This window comes from Camellia sinensis, chromosome 6, assembly GCF_055761805.1.
Source record: "Camellia sinensis isolate YWXY chromosome 6, ASM5576180v1, whole genome shotgun sequence".
NCBI classification, from domain to species: domain Eukaryota; kingdom Viridiplantae; phylum Streptophyta; class Magnoliopsida; order Ericales; family Theaceae; genus Camellia; species Camellia sinensis.
Window position 1 is genome coordinate 195,576,313 of NC_138966.1, and position 17,268 is coordinate 195,593,580.

Sequence of the window (17,268 nt, forward strand, 5' to 3'; positions counted from 1 at the left end):
AAATAAATATTTAGGTGGCGATTCTGATATTTGGCAAAGTAGTCCATTTTTGGCATTTGATTCAAAACATCGATTTTCCAAAAGCAATTGTCGGATTTGGACTCTTTTCGTGTTTTCACTGTTTCACATTGCACTTGTGAAATTAGATTCAGAACCAACACAAGTAGAGTCCAAACTGTAGGGGCTATTTCATTCTTCTGAAAGGGAGCGCGAAAAGCCGAGCTACACACACTACCAACCCGATCCCCCAAGAAATGAAAACAATCCCCGCTCAAGGTACATACAGTGACCCTCCGGCGATAACAATCAACAACAGCCCGGTATAACGATAGCCAGTCCATACCCAAAATCACATCAAAACCCAACATGGCCATAACTACAAAAGAAAATGGAAGTCGGCGTTCAACGACCTCTATATCACAGCCTCGACACCCTTGTTTCAAAATCAATTCGCCCCCAACAGGTGATACAACACATATAGAAGATGCTAACTGCGCCAACTCCAATCCCAAAACAGATGCAAATGCAGCAGATATAAAGGAATGGGATGCACCCGTATCAATCAACACATTGGCAAGTGAGTTGCAAAACAAAAAGGTACCTCTGACAACAGATGGAGCCGGTACAAGATCCTGCGCGGTAACAGCATACACACGCCCTGAAGGCCTCTGATCTACCTGCTCACCTCTAGGAGCAAAAGACTGCTGCACAGACTGGGATGATGAAGCCCCCTGATTGGCCCTCGAGGCCTGAACAGACTGAGCTAGCTGAAACCTCTGCCTCGACCCAGATGCACCAGATGTGCCACTCAACTGCGAGTAAAACCTCTTCAGGTGCCTCACCTGACCACACTAGAAACAAGAGAGCGGCTGGCCTCTGCCCTGACTCTGGCTCTGAGGCTGTGCCGAGATGAAGCTGCTCTCTGCCCTCCTCTCCTCTACCGGCAAGCTGGAGACTTGTGGCCCAGCTGACCACATTTGAAACAAGTAATGTCTCCCTGACTGCCTCTCCCAGAACCTGCACTCGGCACTGGAAAGGTAGATCTCGCAAAAACACCCTGAGACTGCTGAGGGTTAGAACCCCTCTACTTTCTACCATCTCACTGACCATGTAACGCCCTCAAAATAACAACATTAAACCCATCTGATAAGACATGCATTTACATATAAACTAACCACATTCCTTTATTCCTTAGAGTTCCATTACATAACTATTACATGTTAACATCATAACAAAATGCCCTACGGGCTTACAGCTTTCCAAGTTAACACTTGGTTACAACAAAAGAGTACTAACTCGTTTACACATTAAGCCCTAGGCTTGAAGTTACATGTAATACATCAAAAGTTAAGCGACAAAAGTATGTCCGCCTCTAGCCTCCCAAGCTATGTCCTTGGAGGTGGCATGCTTCCTGCACCTGAAAATGATATTCCCATATAGGGTGAGCCACAGCGCAGTAGAAATATACTAAACCAACCATAACAATGACTGAAAGATTAGCAATTGATAGATGGCTAACACAGATACAATCACATAAATCATATATTTATGTCAAACGACTTACAAGTCCCAATTACTTTTCATTTCCCCTTTTTCAACAGATAGGCATATAAGCACTACCCACATGCTCAACAGATATGTATAACAACAATATCCACATTCTCAGATAAGCAAATAAGCTATATCCACATTCTACAACAGATATGTATAATAACAATATCCACAGATAAGCATAAAAGCTATATCCACACATCACAAAGATAAGCATATAAGCTCTATCTTCACTTCTTTAGACAAGCATATGAGCTGTATCTACGGAGTTCATCCCCTATCTTCTCCCATCACTATCCGGTTTAGAGGTACATCCCCTATCTTCCCCTAAACCGCGAAGTACATCCCCTATCTCCTCCTCTACACATAACGTATACAAACACAATGGTTCTATATACAATCACCCAATACATACAGTTAATGTATTCTATCAACTGTCAAGTTCCATGACACATTTCATTGATTAGTTTCAGTTTGCCTAATCATCATGCATTGTCTACAACAATCACGACTATCCTCCACCGATAGCCCAAAGCAGTTATTTCTAAACAGAAAATAAATGCACAAATGGACATTCAATCAACATTTCATTTCCTCATTTCTCGCCATTAATTATCCCAATTAATCAATAATGTAATTAGGTCATTATCCATAATTACCATTTCAACCCTTAGGTCCCATTTTCATCAATGATTTAACATTCATTCAATTTATCTATGCCAAATATGCATCCAGGTTTATTATGAATAAAACCCCAACTTTTGTAAAATTACACAAAAGCCCCAAACTTTCACAAAATTACCAAACCAAGCCCAATATCTCAAAATACCAAAATTTAAAGACAAAATCCATAGAGAGGAGTAGGATATCCCTACCTTGAAGTTTTAGCCAAAAAGGAGATGAAGACTTGAAGATCAACTTGCTCCAAATCCAAACTTTTTCAGATTAAATCGAAGCTCTCAACACCCTCTATCTTTTTAACAAAGGCCCTAGGCTAGATCCACACTCTAGGGAGATCAAATCTTAGAGAGAATATAAGTGTAGAGAGAGAGAGTCTCGGATTTAGGTTTTGGATCAAAAAGAAAGTGGAAAAGTGATGTTTAAAATCGCTACTGTCCGCTGATATAAAACACTCTCGCTCGAGCCAAGAATTTCTCGATCGAGCGAATAAAAACCCAGACCGGTCGAGCGAAGGAAGCTCGCTCGAGCCAAGAAAGACAGCTCTCAGGTCCAGAACCAGGTGCAACCGCTCGCTCGAGCGAGCCACTCTGGCTCGACCCACCAGACACGAACCCCACTCTCGCTCCAGCGACCAACTCCTCGCTCGAGCGAAGGTCCAAAATTCTGGGCAACAACACTAGGCTCCCAAACACAACCAACCTGTAACAAACCTGCCCAACACATCCTATAACTCAATATACAAAGTAAAGAGGATACAAACATGATAATAAACAACTACCAACATCCACGGACACATGTCCGGATCACTGTACAACAAGGGTAAACCCGGGATCGCTATAACCTCCCCCCCTTAAAGAATTTTGCCCTCGAAATTAAGCACAAGTTTTCAAAAACAGGTTTTCCTTCATTTTAAACAATGTTACACTTGAACATTCAACAATTCGACCCATTACCGGTCATCCCATCCCTTTAACAAGAGACATATCACAATATGTAAACAACATATGTACTTCAACATGCATCAACATTATGCACTATCTTTCCAATTTCAACAATATATTCAACATATACAATGTTACATTCAACTCCCATATGAGGCAAGTTCCCAAACATAATTCCACCAAACCAAACATTTTCAATGTTTCACAACTTAAGACATATATAAAAGCTCTTAAGTTCAACAAAATGTAAAATTTAAATACAAGATTACATATCAACAAACAAGTCCGGATATTTCTCTCAAACTTCCAACTCACGTTCCCAAGTGGCTTCCTCCACTCCGTGATGTTTCCACAAGACTTTCACCAAAGGAATGGTCTTGCCACGCAGGACCTGATCCCGCCTATCCAAGACCCGAACCGGTCTCTCCTCATACGAGGCATCCTCATCTACCTCTAAATCAGTCCAATCCAGCACATGTGATGGATCTGGCTCATACTTCCGAAGCATACTCACATGAAACACGTTATGCACTCCGGACAACTGCGGCGATAAGGCTAACCGATAAGCAACCTCACCAATCCTCTCAAGAATCTCAAAAGGACCAACAAACCGAGGGGATAACTTCCCACTCTTCCCAAACCTCATCAGACCTCGCCTAGGTGATATCTTCAGAAAGACATGATCACCTACCTCAAACGCCAATGGTCTCCTCCTACGGTCAACATAAGATTTCTGCCGACTCTGGGCTGTAACAAGCCTCCTACGGATAAGCTCAACTTTCTCCGTCGTCTCCCTAACCAACTCCGGACCCAACAAAGGTGTATCACCCACCTCGGCCCAACAAACTGGAGACCTACACGGTCGGCCATACAAGGCCTCAAACGGTGCCATACCGATGCTAGATTGAAAACTGTTGTTGTAGGCAAACTCTACCAATGGCAAGTGCCTCTCCCACGTCCCACTGAAGTCCAGGACACAACCCCGAAGCATATCCTCGAGGATCTGAATAGTACGCTCGGACTGCCCGTCAGTCTGAGGATGATAGGCCGTACTAAGGTCAACTTAGTGCCCAAGGCACTCTGCAAACTCTGCCACAACCTAGCAGTAAAACGAGGATCTCTATCTGAGACGATCGTCACTGGGACCCCGTGCAATCTCACTACGTCCCGAATATACAAATCGGCAAGATGATCCACCGAATCTCTCACGCGCATAGGAATAAAGTGCGCCGACTTAGTCAACCGGTCTACAACCACCCAAATAGCATCACTACCCCGTTGAGTCCTCGGAAGACCTACAACGAAGTCCATAGTGACATGCTCCCACTTCCACTCGGCAATAGGCAAGGGTTGCAACAAACCCGCTGGCCTCTGATGCTCGGCCTTCACTTGCTGGCAAGTAAGGCACTTTGATACGAAAACAGCCACATCTCTCTTCATACCCCGCCACCAAAACTGGCGACCCAAATCCTGATACATCTTAGTACCTCCCGGATGCACCGCAAGGCGCGAATGGTGAAACTCTCGGAGTACTTCCTCTCGGCAAGACTCCGGTACAAACAAACGGTCTCGGTATCTCACACTCAGGTCGGGATACACCGTCAAACCCTTCTCAACTTTCCCACTGGAGATCTTCTCTCGGAGGGATTCTACTTCAAGGTCACCTCTCTGTGCCTCTAACACTCTAATCACAAGTGTAGGCTGCGCAACAACAGAAAACAAGGCCGCAGCCTCAACAGATTCGCCCAGTAGCAAATCAAACTCGCCAAGTTTTCCCAACATCTCCCATTCCCGGATGGCTATACAAGCTACATCACTAATGGATTTCCTACTAAGGGCATCGGCCACAACATTGGCCTTTCCCGGATGATAGTGCAACTCAAAATCATAATCCTCGATGAACTCCATCCACCTCCTCTGCCTCAAATTCAAGTCTCTCTGTGTAAACAGATACTTCAAACTCTTATGATCCGAGAATACCTCGAACCTCTCACCATAAAGGTAGTGCCTCCATACTTTCAAGGCAAAGATCACTGCTGCTAACTCTAGGTCGTGTGTGGGGTGATTCTTCTCGTGTATTTTCAACTAACGTGAACCATAAGCTACCACTTTCCCTTCTTGCATTAACACACAACCCAAACCCTCTCGTGAGGCATCACAATAAACCGCATAACCCAACCCTCTCTCCGGAATAATTAACACCGGAGCGGCGGTCAATCTGACTTTCAACTCTTGGAACGACTTTTCACAAGTCTCACTCCATGCAAACTTGACTCCCTTCCGAGTCAGTCTAGTCAACGGTGACGCTAACCTGGAGAAATCTTTCACAAACCGACGGTAATACCCAGCTAATCCCAGAAAACTGCGGATCTCAAACACACTCTTAGGCTGTGCCCAATCTTGCACTGCCTCAACCTTGGATGTATCAACAGACACCCCTTCCCCGGATACCACGTGGCCTAAGAATTTGACTTCCCTCAGCCAGAACTCACACTTCCCAAACTTGGCATACAGCCTATGGGCTCTAAGCAACTTAAGCACCACTCTCAAGTGTGCCTCGTGCTCCTCCTCAGAAGGCGAATAGATAAGAATGTCGTCCACGAAGACGACCACAAATCGGTCTAAGAACTCCCGGAAAACCCGGTTCATCAAGTCCATAAAGACTGCCGGTGCATTGGTAAGCCCAAATGGCATCACCAGAAACTCGTAATGGCCATACCGCGTACGGAATGCCGTCTTCGGAATATCCTCTTCCCTGACCCTCAACTGGTGGTAACCCGATCTCAAGTCTATCTTAGAGAAACAACGAGAACCCTTCAACTGGTCAAACAAATCATCTATACGGGGCATAGGATACTTATTCTTAACCGTAGCCCGATTCAACTTCCGGTAATCAATACACAATCTCAGGGCACCATCTTTCTTTTTAACAAAGAGGGCCGGTGCTCCCCACGGCAAAACACTAGGGCGAACAAAACCCTTATCTAGCAATTCCTGGAGCTGAACTTTCAACTCAACCAACTCTGCTGGAGCAAAACGGTAAGGTGCCATAGAAATCGGCGCCGTACCAGGCACTAAATCAATAGAGAACTCTATCTCTCGGTGAGGTGGCAAACTAACAAGATCTTCGGGAAAGACATCCGAATACTCACAAACCACCCTCGGCAACACAAGCTGGGTCTCACCACTCTCACCACTCTCAAAGCTGGCAAGTAGACTACTAAGCTCACTTCGCCCTCGCGAATCATACCCCGGTGGCAAAACACTACCAACCCGGTCTCCCAAGAAATGGAACCACTCCCCGCTCAAGGTACATAACGTGACCCTCTGGCGGTAGCAATCAATAACAGCCCGGTATGACGATAACCAGTCCATACCCAAAATAACATCAAAACCCTTCATGGGCATGACAACAAACGGAAAAGGAAGCCTATAATCGGCGACCTCTATATCACATCCTCTAACACCCTGTTTCAGGATCAACTTACCACCCAAAGGCGATACCACACAAATAGGAGATGCTAACTGTGCTAACTCCAAGCTATGTCCTTGGAGGTGGCATGCTTCCTGCACCTGAAAATGATATTCCCATATAGGGTGAGCCACAGCGCAGTAGAAATACACTAAACCAACCATGAACAATGACTAAAAGATTAGCAATTGATAGATGGCTAACACAGATACAATCACATAAATCATATATTTATGTCAAACGACTTACAAGTCCCAATTACTTTTCATTTCCCCTTTTTCAACAGATAGGCATATAAGCACTACCCACATGCTCAACAGATATGTATAACAACAATATCCACATTCTCAGATAAGCAAATAAGCTATATCCACATTCTACAACAGATATGTATAACAACAATATCCACAGATAAGCATAAAAGCTATATCCACACATCACAAAGATAAGCATATAAGCTCTATCTTCACTTCTTTAGACAAGCATATGAGCTGTATCTACGGAGTTCATCCCCTATCTTCTCCCATCACTATCCGGTTTAGAGGTACATCCCCTATCTTCCCCTAAACCGCGAAGTACATCCCCTATCTCCTCCTCTACACATAACGTATACAAACACAATGGTTCTATATACAATCACCCAATACATACAGTTAATGTATTCTATCAACTGTCAAGTTCCATGACACATTTCATTGATTAGTTTCAGTTTGCCTAATCATCATGCATTGTCTACAACAATCACGACTATCCTCCACCGATAGCCCAAAGCAGTTATTTCTAAACAGAAAATAAATGCACAAATGGACATTCAATCAACATTTCATTTCCTCATTTCTCGCCATTAATTATCCCAATTAATCAATAATGTAATTAGGTCATTATCCATAATTACCATTTCAACCCTTAGGTCCCATTTTCATCAATGATTTAACATTCATTCAATTTATCTATGCCAAATATGCATCCAGGTTTATTATGAATAAAACCCCAACTTTTGTAAAATTACACAAAAGCCCCAAACTTTCACAAAATTACCAAACCAAGCCCAATATCTCAAAATACCAAAATTTAAAGACAAAATCCATAGAGAGGAGTAGGATATCCCTACCTTGAAGTTTTAGCCAAAAAGGAAATGAAGACTCGAAGATCAACTTGCTCCAAATCCAAACTTTTTCAGATTAAATCGAAGCTCTCAACACCCTCTATCTTTTTAACAAAGGCCCTAGGCTAGATCCATACTCTAGGGAGATCAAATCTTAGAGAGAATATAAGTGTAGAGAGAGAGAGTCTCGGATTTAGGTTTTGGATCAAAAAGAAAGTGGAAAAGTGATGTTTAAAATCGCTACTGTCCGCTGATATAAAACACTCTCGCTCGAGCCAAGAATTTCTCGATCGAGCGAATAAAAACCCAGACCGCTCGAGCGAAGGAAGCTCGCTCGAGCCAAGAAAGACAGCTCTCAGGTCCAGAACCAGGTGCAACCGCTCGCTCGAGCGAGCCACTCTGGCTCGACCCACCAGACACGAACCCCACTCTCGCTCGAGCGACCAACTCCTCGCTCGAGCGAAGGTCCAAAATTCTGGGCAGCAACACTAGGCTCCCAAACACAACCAACCTGTAACAAACCTGCCCAACACATCCTATAACTCAATATACAAAGTAAAGAGGATACAAACATGATAATAAACAACTACCAACATCCACGGACACATGTCCGGATCACTGTACAACAAGGGTAAACCCGGGATCGCTATAGACCATCCTGACTCCTCTTGGAGCCCCTCATTCTCTCCTCCTCCTCGTACATAATAATCTCCATATGGGCCGCAGCATCCACAAGGCGCCCATACTCCCGAGTCATCGACCCCTCAACTCTGGTCTTGAGCCCATGCCTCAACTTCTTCTCAAACTCAAGACAACGGCGTTCCTCAGATGCCACTAGCTCAGGTGCAAACTTGGATAAACTGGTAAATGCGGCCTCAAACTTGGCCACTGGCATACTCAGTTGCTTGAGGTGACAGAACTGATCTCTCAACTTCTCCCTGACAGCGGGAGACAGAAACTTCTCCCGGAAGGCATCAACGAAAGCCTCTCAAGTCCCTCCAATACGGCCCCTCACAAACTTTCACCATTGACCCGCGTCTCCCTTCAGCTGGAAAGACGCCAAGGTCACCTTCAAAGCCCCGTCTTCGATGCCAAGCATCTCAAACGTCTTCGTCATCTGCTCAAGCCACTCATCAGCCTTAAGTGGCTCTTTCGGATCACCCACAAACTCGTCCGGGTTAGACCGGAAGAACTCCCTCTTCAGAAAAGAAGACCCTACCTCAGTCACATGGACTTGGACTTGATTCTTAGCTTTGAGAATGTCCATGGATTCCCTCAATGCTCCTGCTATCTCGCGGGCTAAGGCGCCCATGGCCTACTGACCTACTGGCTCGGCCACATTGGCCTGACCAACACCCTTCTGCTGCGCCGGAATCTCATCCGGTATAGGCATCTCCTACCTACCACGCCTACCTCTATGTCCTCGTCCTGACATCCTAATGAAGGTAACGAAAACATTAGCACACTCACAAATGTGCCGAAACTGTAACACTCGCGTACTAATGCATGGACAACAGTAATTCACTCCACATAAGCACATAATCACATAAGCACTTACGAATTTCATTTCCGGATAATGACAGTCCCATTGGGTTGCTAGAGTTCCGGTTAGAAACAGCATTGATCAAGTGCTTTTCCAACAAGACTCCCAAAAACTCAAAGATCCAATCCTAGAAACTACATTCCATACCCATATAGTCACGTAAGCATGTTATCACACAAGTACATAACATTACATCTAAGTCTCTAACAAGTGAGACAAAGCCATTGTGGCACTAACCACTTCCTACGTACCTAAAGTATTCAAACTCGGTACGCTCTGATACCAAGTTGTAACGCCCTAAAAAAAACATAAAACCCACATTCTTGACATGCATAGACATAAGAGAATAAAGCATATTTCTATTTATCAGAGTATTCATTACAAAAGTATTACATGTTGACAACAAAAATAAGTGCCCCACGGGCTTACAACTTTCCAAGCCAACACTTGGTTACAAAAAGAGAAAAGTACTAACTCATATCACATTATGCCCTTGGCCTGAATTTACATGTAATACACAAAAGATAATAACAAAAGTTCTTCTGTCTTTAAGCCTCCCAAGCTACGTCCTTGGAGGTGGCATATCACTTGAACTTGAAAATGATGTCCTATATAAGGTGAGCCACAGCCCAGTAGAGATATACTAAACCAGGTATGAGAAATAACTAAAATATTAGCTTTTGATATGTGGCTAACACTTATAAACCAACTTATTTCACAAAACAGTTCCATGACAGATAGGTCCATGATTCATTCTACTGTCCTTTACTTAACCAATTCAATTCATAAACGTGGCTCAGAACCTGGTCAATCAGTTAAATGAGATTACATCTCATAATAAAACATTTCCATACTTCACAATTCATATGAGATTACAACTCATATTAAAACACTTCCATACTTCAAATGATACACATATTTGCTGTATCAATGGAGTCCATTCCCTATCTCCTCCCAAACAGGTTTGAGAGTCCATCCCCTATCTCCTCTCAAACCATGGAGTACATCCCCTATCTCCTCCCAAACAATATGCACATACAATGTATTAAAACACTTGTCATATGCAATAATCAATCAATACACATATTTGATGTATTAATCCAACCATCATATTCAATGACATAACACGTTTGATTAGTTTCAGTTTTCCCTAATCAACATACAATATCTACAACAATCAAGACTATCCTCCACCGATAGCCCAAAGCAGTTATTTCTAAATAGATAATAAATGCATCAAACAGATATAATCTCAACATTTTCATAGGTGAGTGATAAATTAATCCAATTACACCATTCAATCCTATAATTTCTCAATTTCATGGATCTCAACTCAATTTCGCATTTTCCCAAATTAATTATACAAATTAATTTATTACAACAATTAGGACATTTACCCATTTACTCAAATATTGATCCTAAGACCAAATTCCATCAATTCAACTCTCTAGCCCACATTTCCAAGGCTTTAAATACACATGGGGCTTTAAAACACAAAACCTCTCTTTTATAAATTACAAACCAAACCCTAACTTTTCCCAAAATTACTCAACACCACCAACAAATCAAAATGACTAACATTTATGTCAAAAATCAAAGATTAGAGTAGGTTTTCCCTACCTTGAAATGAAGAGACCAAATTGAGAAGATGATGAAAACCCAAAGTGCTCCAAATCCACAACTTTTCAAATTAAAGTGAAGCCCACGCCACCCTTTATCTTTCTTACAAAGAGATTATGGTAGAAACACTCAAGAACTAGATCAAACCTTAGAGAGAAAATGTATAGAGAGGGAAGAGCAACCGGATCTAGGGTTTGAGAGAAAAAGGAGATGAAAAAGTGTGTAAAAATCCGCTGCTGCCAACTGATATAATCGAATCTCGCTCGAGCGAATGAGTGGTCGCTCGAGTGACCAGACACAAAGGACCCTCGCTCGAGCGTAGAAAGCCTCGCTCGAGCCAACAATTCAAAGCTTCAGGTCTGCAACCCAGAAGCACGCTCGAGCGCAAGAATGCTCGCTCGAGCGAAGAAACCCAAAACATAGTCCTCGCTCGCTCGAGCGAAGGAAAGCTCGCTCGAGCGAAGAAATGCAACTCTCAGGTCCAAAACTGGACGAAGACGCAGGCTCGAGCGCAAGATTTCTCGCTCGAGCCACCAAACGCAACACCCCACTCTCGCTCAAGCGAAGGAACCCTGGCTCGAGCGAAGGAACTAAAACAAAGAGCTCACTCGAGCGAAGAACCAAAATTCTGGGCAACAACACTTGGATTAAACTCACCACCAACCTGTGACAAACCTGCCCAATGTATCCCAAAATTCATATTCAAAGATTGGAAGGACGGAACAAGATATAACAACAACCAACACCACAGAACCTAAGTCCGGAATGCTATAATCAATGGAGGGAAAACCGGGATCACTATATGTTTGAAAGTTTGAGAGATAGTTGTTGGAATTATGAGGAGTAAGATCTCTGGTTTTGAATTGGTAGAATACTAGGAATTGTTGAAAATGAAGATATAGATGAAGATGATGAAGAAGAAGATGTGGGTGATGATTTTTTATTTTTTGATATGTTGAGATTTTTTGAATTTCTGATTTTGTTGCTGTTATTGATTTTGATTTTTTATTGTTGGATTTCAATTTAGTAATAATTTTTTGAGATTGGTAATATGTCTCATATACAAATGATGTGAATGTTCATATCATTAATCAGTGTTAATATTCACATTAGAAAATTGTCATTGTGTTGTCAATCGATGTTCATATTTACACACCTATATAATCTTGAATGGTGAATATGTTTTCACTGTGTTCATAACCACTGTGACAAGGTAATGTTAAGGTTCACATCATCATTGGCACGATAGTCACAATCAGTGACGAGCTTCAATGATGTTGTTTTGTTTCCATTTCTACTTCTATTTATGTTTCTAGTTTTATTCTGGGTGGACTTCTTTGAAAGTTTGAGAGATGGGTGTTAGAATCACGAGGAGTAAGGTCTTTGGTATTGTAATGGGACTTTCTTTGTAGGGAGGGGAGGTGGGTTTGGTTTAATTTGTATTGGTAGAATTCTAGGAATTGTTGACAATGAAGATAAAGATGAAGATGATGAAGAAGAAGATATGGGTGATGATTTTTTATTTTTCGATATGTTGAGATTTTTTGGATTTCTGGTTTTGTTGCTGCTATTGGTTTTGATTTTTTATTGTTTGATTTCAATTTAGTAATAATTTTTTGAGATTGGTAATGTGTCTCATATACAAATGATGTGAATGTTCATATCATTATCAGTGTTAATATTCACATTAATTTGAAATAGAAAATTGTCATTGTGTTGTCGAACGGTGTTCATATTTACACACCTATATAATCTTGAATGGTGAATATGTTTTCACTATGTTCATTATCACTGTGACAAGGTGATGTTAAGGTTCACATCAGTATTGGCGCAACAGTTACAGTCGGTGACGAGCTTTAGCGATGTTGTTTTGTTTCCATTTCTATTTCTATTTATGTTTCTAGCTTTACTCTGTGTGGACTTCTTTGAATGTTTGAGAGATGGGTGTTGGAATTATGAGGAGTAAGTTCTCTGATATAGTAATGGGGCTTTCTTTGTAGAGAGTGGAGGTGGGTTTGGTTTGATTTGGATTGGTAGAATTCTAGGAATTGTTGAAGATGAAGATAAAGATGAAGATGATAAAGAAGAAGATGTGAGTAATGATTTTTTATTTTTTGAGATATTGAAATTTTTTGGATTTCTGATTTTGTTGCTGCTATTGATTTTGATTTTTTACTGTTGGATTTCAATTTAGTAATAATTTTTTGAGATTGGTAATGTGTCTCACATACAAATGATGTGAATGTTCATATTATTAATCAATGTTAATATTCACATTAATTTGAAATAGAAAATTGTCATTGTGTTGTCGGTCGGTGTTCATATTTATACACATACATAATCTTGAATGGTGAATATGTTTTCACTGTGTTCATTACCACTGTGACAAGGTGATGTTAAGGTTCATATCAATATTGCATTAAATCACACAACCACAAGTCTTAATTTTTATTTTGGATACAAACATAATGTAAATGTTTACACTGGAACATACAAATGTGAAGGTTCGCATGAATTTTAGAATATAGATAAAACCATGGTTTCAAAGTGTTAATTACCATTATGGAATGGTGATATTAAAAATCACATCAAAATTGCATTGTCCAAAAATCACATTAAGCCAATGATTGTGTGTACACAATTGTAAACTAGCTGAAGTAATGTGAATGTTCACATTGATTTTATAATCTCCAAAAATATGACAATATCAACATTGCGATAACCACAAACCATCATTTCTATGTGTACACAAACATGAAGTATACATTTATTCACAATCAAATTATTAATGTGAGTGTTAACATCACGAATAAAATATCAAATAAATTAGTTTAGTCATATGAAACTAATAGTTATGTGTACATAATTATAAAGCAACAGAAACCAATGTGAATATTAGCATTGACATTGTAATAGCAAATATTATGATAACATACCAGTGTACCTTATTAGGCACAACCAAAATAACTTATTCTGGTTCTTTTGTTCAATCAATATATATTCCAATATTTTTACAAAATTGCAAAGGATGTGAAGTTCGCATCCATTGGTAGTGGATACATTGGTTTTGTATGTAAATCACGGATTTTGTATCGGAGAAAACTATAATATTCACATCAATAATAGTTTTTGGCATGCTGGTATGCTTTCAACACGCGTACGATGACATCATCAAACTTCATGCATCTGGCGTGGTTGATCTTAGCGTTCATCAATGGATCAAATAATATCCAAAATGGAGTTTGCCTCAAGCAGTTCAACAGAGCCTCTGAGAACTTGGTGCTTGTCATCAATTTAATTAAGCCTGTAATATTTGATTGGTGGTAGTTAACACAACGCATGTCGATGTGGGTGCTCCTCTCTATCGGCATGTTATCGTCTTTGACATGGTAATCCTCTCTATTCCTCTTTGTGCAGAATTTAAGACAACATCTGCTACATAGACATGCACATTAGTGAGTGTCTATATAAACATTCAAATTGTTAACATCACAAAACAGTTAAACTTAAACCAGTTATTAAGGTTCACATCAAAATCGAACTACAATTAGAAAACACTTTATTAGTTGAAAGTTGGCTTGATGTGAATGTTCACAATATATCATACAAATGGGTAGATCCACAACAATCATGTAACAAATTTATTCACAGCATGGGCCACTAAGATATCACCAACATATCATTGATTTCAAAGTACATCATATTGATAAGAACATAATTTCTCAACACAAAAGAAACATTTACATACTATCTCAATAGTAATATTCACATAACCATATTGACCAAACCCATGTAAGAATTATTTTAGCAATAAGAATAATGTGAATGTTCACACTGACATTCACATGAGCTATATTGTGAATAATGTTAAACTTTAGAAAAATCTAATTAAGTCATAATTATAGCAACACAAAACCATTATATTTAAAATAAAAATGGCTTGTATAGTGTCAACATGCACAGAAATACATTGAACAATATGAATATTCACACAAATTACTGAGAGTATAAAAATGAGAATAAACCTCATAATCAAATACCATATATGCTATGAATGTTCACAGCCATTAACAGGGGGTGGTCAATTTAAGCCGATTGTGAATGTTCACATCAAAATAACATACAACAACAACAATAACAACAACAACTGAAACTAGTGAGTTGGTCCACAATAGTGTTTTCCATGTGAATGTTCACTACCATTAATAACAACAACAACTGCTATTGCAATTTTTTTCATGAAAAAAATCATATAATTGGGGGTGAGGGGTTCACATTCAATCATGCATAGTATTAATAACAATAATCGCATGATTAAGGGAATAACAATAATAATATGAGCTTCCATACATTATATGAATAAAATCAAGGGATATGTGTAGAAATCCACATTGGTGCAAATTTAGGAAGAGTTTTAGGGTTTGTATAGAAAATATGTGATGAATACTTACGTTTGGTGACCATTTCGATAGTTTGGTTGCCACAAGTGGTCGGCAATGGTGATTCCGGCGAAGATGGAGACGACAATGGCAATTTCGGCGAAGAACAGCGCAAAGACAATGAACATCGCGATAAGACAATGAGAGGGAAAATAGGAGATTGATGACTAGGGTTTAGGGTTTTAAAAGGTTGAGAGATCTTCACCACAATTTTCTGGAAGAAAGAGAAAGAGAGAGAGAGAGAGAGAGAGATTGTTACTTGGTTCAAAGATAATGAGCGTGGGTTTTGGCTTGAGGGGTTTTTGGTCTTTATATAATGAATAGGACCTAATAGAATAATCTAAAACATTTTGGGTTGTATAGAATAGAACTCTTAAAAAGGGGATTTACTAAAAAAGCTCCCTTTTTAAATTGAAACATCAATTATTTATGTCCATAAAACAAAACTGATAAACACATATCAAAAAACTACACATTTGTTCTTCTTTTTTTCATATGTAGGATATTTACAAATGGAAAATGTTTGACACCTCAAATTTTTTTTCCATGATCTAACTTATAATGATGTAGTCATAAGTGTTAATTTTTATACAAATATGAAAAAAGAATTAATAAAATTATACATTACAACCAACTATATACTCAAACTTTGACTATTTCAATATATTAATTCACTATAATTCCAATTAAGAGAATCTTCGACCCTTAATATTTTTTTTATCAAATTATAATTTGATAAAAATTTTAAAAGTTGAAACGTTGAAAATTATTATTTTTTCATCAAAATTGGTGAAAAGAAAAAAAAATGGAATAAAAATGAAAGTTCTTTTAAAAATTGATAAAAATTTAATGAAAAAATTAAAGTAATTCATATCAAATCAAAAAATTTATTCAAATTTAAAATCAAATTAGATAAAAAAAAAATTAAAAGAAAATGATGAAAGTTTGAAAATATTTTCAAACCTTCTCATTCTTAAAGACTAAAAATTTGTATGTGTATTATATTCATATTGTATTTTTAGTTATGAAATTGAAATTAAAAGAAATGTAACTTAAATTATTTGATTAATAATAGAAACATCATATTAATTATTGTTAAATCTCAATTCACTTCATATTTAATAATAAAATTGTATATTTGTCTTAATTATAACTTTTAAATTTGTATATTTTCATAACAAAAAGAGGTATGTCATAGCCCATTTAATATTATTTGATCAAGTTTAACTTTTTTTTAATACGAATTATCAAAATTGCACTAAATAGATTTATATATATTTTTTATTTTTTAAACTAATAATTTAAAAAGTTATAAACATAAAGATTAACTTATAAATTTCATGTATACCACAATACAAAATATTAGATTACTTGAAAATAAATTATAATAAATTTATATATATATATATATAAAAAGTCTCGTGCATAGCACGGGTTACCACTAGTATAATTATAATCAAAATTTAATTTTCAGCCTTGAAAGTAACTCTACTTTCTACTTTGAAAATTTTGACGTTGTTTGGGATGATCTAAATAAGTGTATTTTTTGACTTTTTATGAAATATAGGTTGGGTTTAGGTTGGGTTTGAAGTGATGTGTTAGAGAGGTGATGTGACTTAAATAAGATGATGTGACTTAAATAGGATAGTGACTTTTTGACTTTTTATCTTTTTTCAAAGATGCCAAACTAATAAACTCTACAATTAATGCATGCATAATTTATAAACCTTGATTGATCAACCATGGGCATTTGGTATTTACTAACAATCAGCCATAAAATTCATACAAAACCATCAAAAATCACAGCCAAATTATTATTATTTGCTAAATGGTTATTTATTACACTTTTAGCCAATTACTTGCTTGAATATAGCTATAAATTTGCATTAGCAAATTACACTAATGGTCCCTATATT